This window comes from Schistocerca cancellata, chromosome 9 (assembly GCF_023864275.1).
Source record: "Schistocerca cancellata isolate TAMUIC-IGC-003103 chromosome 9, iqSchCanc2.1, whole genome shotgun sequence".
Lineage (NCBI taxonomy): Eukaryota > Metazoa > Arthropoda > Insecta > Orthoptera > Acrididae > Schistocerca > Schistocerca cancellata.
Genome location: NC_064634.1, coordinates 342,439,976 through 342,451,747, shown reverse-complemented (window position 1 = coordinate 342,451,747; position 11,772 = coordinate 342,439,976).

Genomic DNA, 11,772 nt, shown 5'->3' with positions numbered 1-11,772 from the left:
CAGGTGAGCGCCACAATCAGGACTGCATACGACCGAGGCACACAGGGCCAACACCCGGCATCATGGTGTGGGGAGCGATCTCCTACACTGGGCGTACACCACTGGTGATCGTCGAGGGGACACTGAATAGTGCACGGTACATCCAAACCGTCATCGAACCCATCGTTCTACCATTCCTAGACCGGCAAGGGAACTTGCTGTTCCAACAGGACAATGCACGTCCGCATGTATCCCGTGCCACCCAACGTGCTCTAGAAGGTGTAAGTCAACTATCCTGGCCAGCAAGATCTCCGGATCTGTCCCCCATTGAGCATGTTTGGGACTGGATGAAGCGTCGTCTCACGCGGTCTGCACGTCCAGCACGAACGCTGGTCCAACCAGGCGCCAGGTGGAAATGGCATGGCAAGCCGTTCCACAGGACTACATCCAGCATCTCTACGATCGTCTCCATGGGAGAATAGCAGCCTGCATTGCTGCGAAAGGTGGATATACACTGTACTAGTGCCGACATTGTGCATGCTCTGTTGCCTGTGTCTATGTGCCTGTGGTTCTGTCAGTGTGATCATGTGATGTATCTGACCCCAGGAATGTGTCAATAAAGTTTCCCCTTCCTGGGACAATGAATTCACGGTGTTCTTATTTCAATTTCCAGGAGTGTATATAGGACAAACCTAACACTCTCAGCCTTCAAAAAGAGTGTAAATAAAACCTTGAGGAAAATCAGGCTTCGGAGAAACAGTAGGAACATGGGAAATCAGTGCTGGTGTATGACCTATCTCAAAAGATCGAGCGAAGAAAGAAAAATCTAAGTATTTAACATTTGTAAATGTAGTGATAGTTTCCAACAATGTTGATACTGACCAATGCAAAGTAGCAGAAACAAAATACGGGAAGCTAAAGGACTTCTGCAGCTCGCACAGAAACCATTCTGCAACCAAAAGCGTCGAAGGTCATGAAAGTCAAGCAGTGGTTGGAAGGAAGTGAGACAAGGTTGTCAGGGCCAGTTCGAGAATAAGCTTCCACTGTGACTTATCACTCGGCACCATACCCCTCTCGCGTTTTCTCTCGTAAACTTTCACCCACGTCAGTTTTCGCTACTTATAGTAAGACATACTGTATACGAACCTCGCACTTAGTCTCCCTTGGCGTTCTCTCTGAGCTTGGCGTCCCAAGCTGCCGCTGTTAACAGTGATAAGTCCTGTGTGGGAACCTCACAGTTGTGTCGCCTCTGGCGCTCCTCTCAACTTTGGCCCACAAAGCGGCGACATTTGGCGCTTGTGTTTAAACAGGCCTTGGACATTGTAACTCAGTCAAGGCAATAGAGAACAAGGAAGATCAGAAGGACGGAACGGATTGTCATTAAACGTCCGTAAAAGACGAATATCAACAAATGCACAATACGAGGTGCATTCAAGTTGTAAGGCCTCCGATTTTTTTTCTAATTAACTACACACCCGAAATCGATGAAACTGGCGTTACTTCTCGACGTAATTGCCCTGCAGATGTACACATTTTTCACAACGCTGACGCCATGATTCCATGGCAGCGGCGAAGGCTTCTTTAGGAGTCTGTTTTGACCACTGGAAAATCGCTGAGGCAATAGCAGCACGGCTGGTGAATGTGCGGCCACGGAGAGTGTCTTTCATTGTTAAAAAAAGCCAAAAGTCGCTAGGAGCCAGGTCAGGTGAGTAGGGAGCATGAGGAATCACTTCAAAGTTGTTATCACGAAGGAAGTGTTGCGTAACGTTAGCTGAATGTGCGGGTGCATTGTCTTGGTGAAACAGCACACGCGCAGCCCTTCCCGGCTGTTTTTGTTGCAGTGCAGGAAGGAATTTGTTCTTCAAAACATTTTCATAGGATGCACCTGTTACCATAGTGCCCTTTGGAACGCAATGGGTAAGGATTACGCCATCGCTGTCCGAGAACATGGACACCACATCAAGCACACAGATTTACCCGAAATTTTTTTGGTGGCGGTGAATCTGTGTGCTTCCATTGAGCTGACTGGCGCTTTGTTTCTGGATTGAAAAATGGCATCGAAGTCTCATCCATTGTCACAACCGACGAAAAGAAAGTCCCATTCATGCTGTCATTGTGCGTCAACATTGCTTGGCAACATGCCACACGGGCAGACATGTGGTCGTCCGTCAGCATTCGTGGCACCCACATGGATGACACTTTTCGCATTTTCAGGTCGTCATCCAGGATTGTGTGCACAGAACCCACAGAAATGCCAACTCTGGAGGCGATCTGTTCAACAGTCATTCGGCGATCCCCCAAAACAATTCTCTCCACTTTCTCGATCATGTCGTCAGACCGGCTTGTGCGAGCCTGAGGTTGTTTCGGTTTGTTGTCACACGATGTTCTGCCTTCATTAAACTGTCGCACCCACGAACGCACTTTCGACACATTCATAACTCCATCACCACATGTCTCCTTCAACTGTCGATGAACTTCAATTGGTTTCACACCACGCAAATTCAGAAAACGAATGATTGCACGCTGTTCAAGTAAGGAAAACTTCGTCATTTTAAGTATTTAAAACAGTTCTCATTGTCGCCGCTGGCGTTAAAATTCCATCTGCCGTACGGTGCTGCCATCTCTGGGACGTATTGACAATGAACGCGGCCTCATTTTAAAACAATGCGCATGTTTCTATCTCTTTCCAGTCCGGAGAAAAAAAAAGTCGGAGGCCTTAGAACTTGAATGCACCTCTTAAAGTAATGGAGTGTAGCTGGATTACGTCAGGAGATGCTGATTAGGCAATTAGAAACTGAAGTGCATATGGATTCAAGCAGTGAGTGAAAATTTGTGCCAAGGCTGGAATTGAACCCTGCTGTCCTGTTTACTAGGCAGTTGCGTCAACCACTGTGCCACCTTGACACAGCGTTTCACATCACTGGATGGATTACCCTGGCACGACTTCCTCCTTGATACAGATTTTCACTGCCGCCCCCGTCTACTTTAAACTGCCCCTCAAACACGAATAGAACTGCCGAGGCTTTCCATGTTCTGGAATAGCATCCGATGTTATTTGGGCAGAAAAATTGTGGTGACTGCAGAAGTAAAGAGAATATAAAACAGAATTTAGGAATAGTAAGTAACCTTTTCAGGAAATGAGAAAAATGTTAACATCGAATACTAAATTATGGGTCAGGAGGTCTTTTTCTGGATTTATTGTCTGAAATGTAGTCTTGCACAGATCTGGAACATGAAAGATAAACAGTTTTGACAAGAAGACAATCGAAGATATTGAAATGTGGTGCTACAGAAGAATGCTGAAGATTTAAGAGTAGATAGAATAACTAATTTAGAACTGGAGAAGTGGAGAAAAAATAAATTACCTAATTAAAATAAGCTATCGGCTAGCAGGTTCTGACCAGAAGGACAGAGCCGTCGTCAGTTTGGTAATGTTGGAATGAGTGCGTAATAAGAGTTCTAGAGGAAGACCGAGGCTTGAATGCAGTGAGCAGACTAGAGTAGAATTATCTTGCAGAAGTGATGCAGACTTGCACAGTAGAGACCAGTGTTTGTGTTGCCCTGCAGGAACCTGTTTACTTACCTAACTGCTTCTTTTCTGTTGCTATCCAAGTCGACAGTGGTGGATCGTGCAAAATTTTACCGATGTGCCACAGTGTGGTGGCCTATAGCCCTCTGATTTACAAGGGTAGTAATTATAACAAAACTGAATGTACATGGGTTGGATATGAAGGTTGTGTGTCAAATTGCATGCGCATTGTCTGTAGACGATAGTAGAAGTTCAATTGAAGCAGAAAAGCGACTCATGATTTGCGGAATGCACTGTCTGAAAGCGTGGGAAGCCAGTTCAGTCACTGCAGCCTACTACTGCAATGTGTTGCGACATTACCTCCGCCCCGCAATCAGAAGAAGGCGATGACACCTTCTGGTACTGTATCCCATCATAATGATACAATGTCACACGTCGAAACCCATGCAGACCCTTCTGCATACAGAAGGTGGGAGATTCTGACATTTGACGTATTCACCTGATACGAGTCCATGCGATTACGACCTGTTCTCCGAAATTAAGAACGCTTAGTGTGCATGCTCTACAACACGAAAGAAGACATTATCATCGCCACAGTGCAGTCCTTGTGAGTTTTGGATAGAGAAAAAGAATCAAATGATCGTGTGGAATTGATGGGCGGGAGGCTCCGTCGAGGGAAGTGCGGCCGCAGAGTCGCAACTCTTACTTCAGGCAACTCCACATTGAGCGACTTGCGTGTCGGTGATAAAGAAATGATAAGAGGACAACACAACACCCAGTCCACGAGTGGAGGAAATCGACAACCCTGCTGGGAATCGAACCCGGGCCCACTGCATGGTAGGCAAACACGTTATTATTCAGCTAAGCAGGCGGAGTTTTGAACAGAGAAGGACACAATGACGGTGTACATGGGGCGATTACGCCGATAGTATGTTAAACAGCGAATGTATCTCGATAAAATGCTCATACATTAATCTCATTTATATTAACTGAATTTTTAAATGTCTTTCTTCATACAACTAAGAGTTTAACACCGACATTAATAAAACAAAGTGAGGGAAAAAGTCACAGCAGGAATCGAATCCAAGCCGACGCATCACAAATATCCCTCATACTCCGCCCTTGCATAATACATTACATGCACTTTCAAAGAAAAATACTAACCTGGTGCTGTGAACAAAGTAGCACACATATTGCCGGAAGGGATGACATCACATCAGAGCATGTACAGTAGAAAACAGCTTCTACCGTCGTAGCGCAGCTGACCGTCATTTCAGCACTTGACGGTGATTGTTAGTTACACGAGAGAAAACGCAATAAAACATTTAGTTCGTGCATTTTATTTGAATACCAGCACGCATTCGATGAGAAATTGTGTAATTGTAGTGCAATTTACAGTTCGCATTCGAAGAGAAATGGCTTAGTTTCAGTGCGGTTTCTGGCTTGCATTTTCAAAGAAACACCAAAATTAAAGCACAACATTTACAGTGTGCTGTAGCACATTAGTACATGATAACCTGCCGTCACTGGAAATCACAGAGACTTTGTTGTCTTGTATGTTAATCTTTGTACCGACTTCAAAGCCTTACATGGCTACGAATGCCTTGGTGGATGATTAGAGTGATTCTGTAGCACTCTCAACGCAGGAAGGAACTCCAATACATCACGTGATTCAGCAGATATATCCTGAACAGTTTCATATATCGTAACTCTTTTCTCATCCTGATGAACTGTGAGAAAGTTCTCAGTAATAGGAACATAGTCTCGTTTCAGAGATTCAAAAATTATTACACAGACATCGGTTTAACTTCGGTGTTTCAAATGAAACTGCTGCAGTTTCTACTACCAGTTTAACTTTCAAAATCCGATTAGTAATTTTGCAGGTTTTATAGTACCTGGTTGTGAATATGAAACCGTTTGCAGCCTTATGTTAGTTACATGTTACATAGGTCATTTGAACGCATCAAAATGATATGGAATGTGTTGTGACTTGGCAAGACAGCCAAGTCACTATGCGAGGAAGCCGAAAGGCACGAGTTAAGCTCACGCAGACTGGCGTGAGGTCTGGAACAGTTAAAGGAGTTGAGTCTAGTAAATAAAGTACGTAGTTGCTTGAATACTTAACTTTAATCCACAATAGGTGAACATCTCTGTTGACCGTAAATGCATCACAAGATAAATGGCAATTGATATTGGCGCCTTGCTAGGTCGTAGCAAATGACGTAGCTGAAGGCTATGCTAACTATCGTCTCGGCAAATGAGAGCGTAATTTGTCAGTTCCATCTCTAGCAAAGTCAGCTGTACAACTGGGGCGAGTGCTAGGACGTCTCTCTAGACCAGCCGTGTGGCGGCGCTCGGTCTGCAATCACTGACAGTGGCGACACGCGGGTCCGACGTATACTAGCGGACCGCGGCCGATTTAAAGGCTACCACCTAGCAAGTGTGGTGTCTGGCGGTGAGACCACATTCCTCCCCCGCAAATCGGAAGACGGTTGTGTTATAAGGCTTCCGCCCGCCCTGGAGAGGACCCCATATTGGCGTATGCGACGAGGTGGGGAGCCTAACAACAGGCGAGGCTGTGACACCCGCACCCTGCCATTCGGTCCGAGGGGACTTAGGAAACGCCTGAAAACCTAGTCCAGGGTACACGGCAACATGCGGTGTATGCGCCCGTAGATAGTCAGGAGGGGCCGAAGGGTCGACCTCCATCGAGTCGGAGCACCCGACGGGCAAAGACGACAGATGGTCCGGAGCGAGCAAGAGTTCCATGGCGGAGGACAACTGGTCATGGGAAGCGATCGGCGGCGCGGGACCTAGGCAGGCGCCCGGCGGTTGCAGCGACGCGTCCACTGCGGGCGTCGCCGGCGGGAGAACAGGCGGCGGCGGCGGCGGCGGCGGCGGCGCGTCGCCATGGGGCAGAATGGAAGCCAGCGTCGGTAACACCTGGGGATGAGGCGAGCCAGTAGATGGGTCCCCAGGGCGTGAACCGGACGGCACCGTCGCTGAAAGCAGACGGGGAGCGGCAGATCCCGTGCGACGACAGAGGCGCAGCTGATTGAGATGCCGACGCACCTCTCCAGAGGCCCCCAAAACCAAATACATCGCGCGGCCGAGGCAGCGAAGAATGCGCCCTGCGAGCCAACGCCGTGAACCTCTATAGTTGTGATAGTATACAACGTCGCCTGGGGCAAAAGCAGGTGTCTGCCGCTGCACAGGAACCTGATGCGGCGGATGTAGCAAAGACATCAAGGTGCGATGAGGGCGACCATGAAGCAACTCAGCCGGCGAGCAACCATCGCGGGGCTGAGAGCGATACGAGGACAAAAACAGCAATAACGCGTCCTCCCGAGAATGCGACTCTTTCAACTTCAACATCTGTGACTTGAAAGTCCTGACCAAACGTTCAGCGGCACCGTTTGACTGTGGCGAAAACGGCGCGGACGTCAGATGTTGAATACCATTGGCCTTGCAGAATGACTGAAATTCTGGACATGAATTGTGGGCCATTGTCGGAAACAATAGTCTGTGGAAGACCTTCAATGTAAAAGATAGCGGACAACGCTTGGATGGTGGCAGAAGACGTCGTGGAAGACATCCGGACAACAAAAGGAAAATTACTGAATGAATCGACCAGAACCAACCATCGAGCATTCCATAATGGACCAGCAAAATCTATGTGTAAGCGTTGCCAAGGGGAAGTGGCTTTTGGCCATGCAAAGAATTTCCGCGGTGCTGTGGATTGTTGTTCGGCACACGCCGTGCAAGAAGAGCACATATGCGAAATCGCAGCATCGATTCCGAACCAAGTACAGTGCTGACGAGCAAGTTGTTTCGTTCTCACTATACCCCAATGTCCTTGGTGGAGAAGCTTTAAGACAGAGGAGTATAACGAACGTGGGACCACGACCCTGGACTGATCATTATCAGAACGCAACAGCAAAACACCACGTCGAACAAAAAGTCTCTCCTTGTGAGCATAAAATCGGCGAACCAACGGATGGTCGATCCGTGACTGTGACAAGGGCCATTGCGTAGCAACAAAACGCAGAACGGTAGCAAGGACAGGGTCAGCAGCTGTGGCTGTAGCTACATGACGAAAATCAATCGGAAACGATTCGACCATGTCATCGGTTTCCGCATCAATGAACATGCAAGCAAGTTCGGAGGAATCGAATGCTCTGTCCTCAGCAACAGGCAAACGGGACAACGCATCGGCATTTCCGTGATTAGCAGTGGACAGATACAAGATATCGTAGCGGTACTGCGAGAGGAAAATAGACCAGCGAATTGATTTCTGCGCTGTACGTGGAGGTACAGGCTTGTTCGGATGAAAAAGCGATGTCAAAGGTTTGTGGTCTGTGATGATGGTAAAGTGACGACCATACAAGATATCATGAATCTTTGTAACACCAAATACGAGAGCCAAAGCTTCTTTCTCTATCTGTGAATAATTTCTTTGCGCAGACGAGAGCAATTTGGACGCAAAGGCAATAGGGCGATCGTGCGAACCCTCTTTGTGCGCAAGCACAGCACCGATCCCGAAATCCGATGGATCTACCATCAACAAAAGGGGCTTCCGGGGATCGAATGGCGTAAGGCAAGAATTGGAAAGCAACGCCGATTTCAACTGGCGAAAGGCGCGTTCGCATTCCGTCGTCCAGACGAACGGAACACCTTTACGGCGTAAGCGATCAAGCGGAGCTGAAATGGAAGAGGCGTGGCGCACATATCTGTTATAGTAATTGATTTTTCCCAGCACACTCTGTAGCTGCTTCAAATTCTGCGGCGAAGGCAAGTCTTGTATGGCACGGAGGTGCTCTGGACTCGGATGTATGCCTTGGGCATTGAGTACATGGCCCAGATAGGGTAATTCACGAGCAAAAAACACACATTAGCCTTCTGCAAGCGAAGACCATTTTGTCGGAAGACCTGAAATAATGTTCTGAGATTGGCTAAATGTTCTTCTTCCGACTTTCCAGAGATCACAATATCGTCCAGATAGTTTGCTGCAGTAGGGACCGACGCACAAACAGTTTGTAAATACGGCTGAAACAATGCAGGGGCGGATGCACACCCGAATGGAAGTCGTTTGAATCGGGACAAACCAAGATGCGTGTTAACCACCAATACGCGCTGGGATTCTTCGTCCACCGGTATTTGCAAGTACGCATCTGCTAGGTCCAACTTCGAAAAATATTTCCCCGGGCACAGTCTGTCAAAAAGATCTTCTGGGCGGGGTAAAGGAAAAGTTGCAGTCACTAGTTGTGGATTCACTGTTGCCTTGAAGTCCACGCAAAGTCTCAATTTTCCGGAAGGCTTTTGGCAAAATTACTAAGGGTGATGCACAGAGAGAAGCCTGCACACGTTCAATGACACCTTGTGATTCCAAATCGTGTAATGTTTTTGCGACCTCATCACGCAATGCGTGGGGAACATTGCGCGCTCTGAAAAATTTCGGTTGCGCGTTGACTTTCAGTTCCAAATGTGCTTTATAGTTCTTAGCGCAACCAAGGCCCGGTGCAAAAATGTCTGCAAATTCTTCACATAGACGAGAAACACTGGCGGAAGGCACAGTCTGGTGCACTGATAGGACCCGATTAACTATAGACAAGTTAAACAACTGAAATAAATCTAAACCAAACAAGTTCACTGCAGCAGAAGAACGTAGTACGTAAAATGACACAAGTTTTGTGTGTCCCTTGTATGTTGCAAGAAGGCTGCACTGTCCAAACACAGGGATATTCTGACCAGAATAGCTAGTTAACTTAACATTTGCGGCACGCAATGAAGGTATGCCCAGCTGTTTGTACGTGTCGTGATTGATCAGAGAAACTGCACCTGGTATCTAGCTGGAATGGTATCACGTTGCCAAGAATGTCCAAGTCTACAAAAAGTTTATTGTCCTGCTGATGACAAGAGCGACTGTCTCGTGCAACGTGAACTGACACTGGTACAGAATAACTTGTGAATTGGAGGGATTTCCGTCGATGTCTACGCACACTATTTGTGGGCCGAACACAGTCACTGTTAGAGAGAGTGGCACTGGGCAGAGTGGAATGAACTGCATGAATTTCCACGGGCGACGGTTCACGAGCCTGAGTATTCTTGGTTCGATTCCGATTCCGGCGCGAAGCAAAGGGCCTGGAATGGTTGTGAGTGTCCGTTCTGAGCTTCTTCTGGCAAACACTTTGAACATGGCCCTTTTTATTACAGAAAAAGCCTGGAGTGACGGGCAATTGTCACGCGAATGTCTAGTAGCACACCGCGGACATGATTTTAGCACTGCATTTGCTTGCTTGCGCGGCACACGTGGCTGCACGACGGGCGCGAGGGCTGTTTACTGTTCCGTGCAGCTCGCCCGGTGGGCGAAGTGGCAAACGATTCCTGAGCAAAGGCAAGTGTGTCCTGCCGATCCAATATGTCCATCACTTGTTGAAGGGAGGGATTGACTAATTTCAAAATCTGTTCCCGTATACGAACATCAGAAACGTTCTGAGCAATTCCATCACGCACCATAGAATCTGAATAAGGGAGTCCACATTCACACTCAAAAGCACAATCCCTAGCAAGGCCTTGCAAAGTGGCAACCCACTCCCTATTAGTTTGACCGGCCGTACGTTTTGTACGAAAGAAGGTATACCTTTTTGCAACTACATTGACTGTTTCTTTGAAATATGCATCTAATGCCGAGAAAATTTCGTCGCAGGACAGAGTTGCTACGTCGCGTCGGGGAAATAATTTCACTATCACACGGTACGTCTGGACCCCTACTGAGGAAAGGAGATAAGGCTCCCGCTCGTTACCTTGAATTCTGTAGGCGGCGAGATGGAATCCAAATTGGCGTGACCACTCCGTCCAGCTTCCCAGTGCCGCATCAAAAGGACTAAAAGATGGTGCAACAGCATGTTGTGGCTGCAGTAGCGGTGGAGCGGCGGCTGCCACATCGTTTTGCAGTGCACGTTGACCCTGGATGAGCTGTCCAAGGGCATCCAATAAGGCCTGCGTCTGCTGATTCTGCAAGCGATAAAATTCGGACAGTACATCTGGAGATTGTGGCGAAGCCATGACACAAGTAAATTAGAGCAAACGCAAGACAAACGCTAAATACACGTCGCCATGTGCTGTGTTGGCAGAAGAGCCAACACCGTGTAGGTAGAGGAGGCCGAAATGCACGCGTTTAAGCTCACGCAGACTGGCGTGAGGTCTGGAACAGTTAAAGGAGTTGAGTCTAGTAAATAAAGTACGTAGTTGCTTGAATACTTAACTTTAATCCACAATAGGTGAACATCTCTGTTGACCGTACATGCATCACAAGATAAATGGCAATTGATATTGGCGCCTTGCTAGGTCGTAGCAAATGACGTAGCAGAAGGCTATGCTAACTATCGTCTCGGCAAATGAGAGCGTAATTTGTCAGTTCCATCTCTAGCAAAGTCAGTTGTACAACTGGGGCGAGTGCTAGGACGTCTCTCTAGACCAGCCATGTGGCGGCGCTCGGTCTGCAATCACTGACAGTGGCGACACGCGGGTCCGACGTATACTAGCGGACCGCGGCCGATTTAAAGGCTACCACCTAGCAAGTGTGGTGTCTGGCGGTGACACCACAGAATGAGACTGTTTACAAGATACCTAAACATGATTATTGTTAACATTAATAAACATACATTTTAGTTCTACTCAGGAAACTACACTAACCTCACTTAATTTTTTAAATTCTTTTATTTGTGTATTTCTTTTATTTGACTGTTTTTTTTAGGCACAAGTTCGTGTTCTTACATGGAACTGTCATGTCAGAATGGTGGCGTGTTGCCGGCCGCAGTGGCCGTGCGGTTCTAGCGCTGCAGTCCGGAACCGCGGGGCTGCTACGGTCGCAGGTTCGAATCCTGCCTCGGGCATGGATGTGTGTGATGTCCTTAGGTTAGTTAGGTTTAATTAGTTCTAAGTTCTAGGGGACTGATGACCTAAGATGTTAAGTCCCATAGTGCTCAGAGCCACTTGAACCATTTTGGTGGCGTGTTCTGCCTTGACATAACTAAAATAATCTACTTACAAAGGTGGAAGAGTGGATAACGGTTTAATTTAAACCAGGTACCAATCTCACTTGACTACATATACGGGGCGATTATAATTAAACTTCAGACTGGGTGTAGAAATAACCCCCCTGGTGATAATGTCAAATTGGAAGGGCATATTATCGAAGAAGGGTAAAAACGTATGGCAGAAGAAAATAAATAGTTACAAAATGTAGCAATAGATGGCTCTGT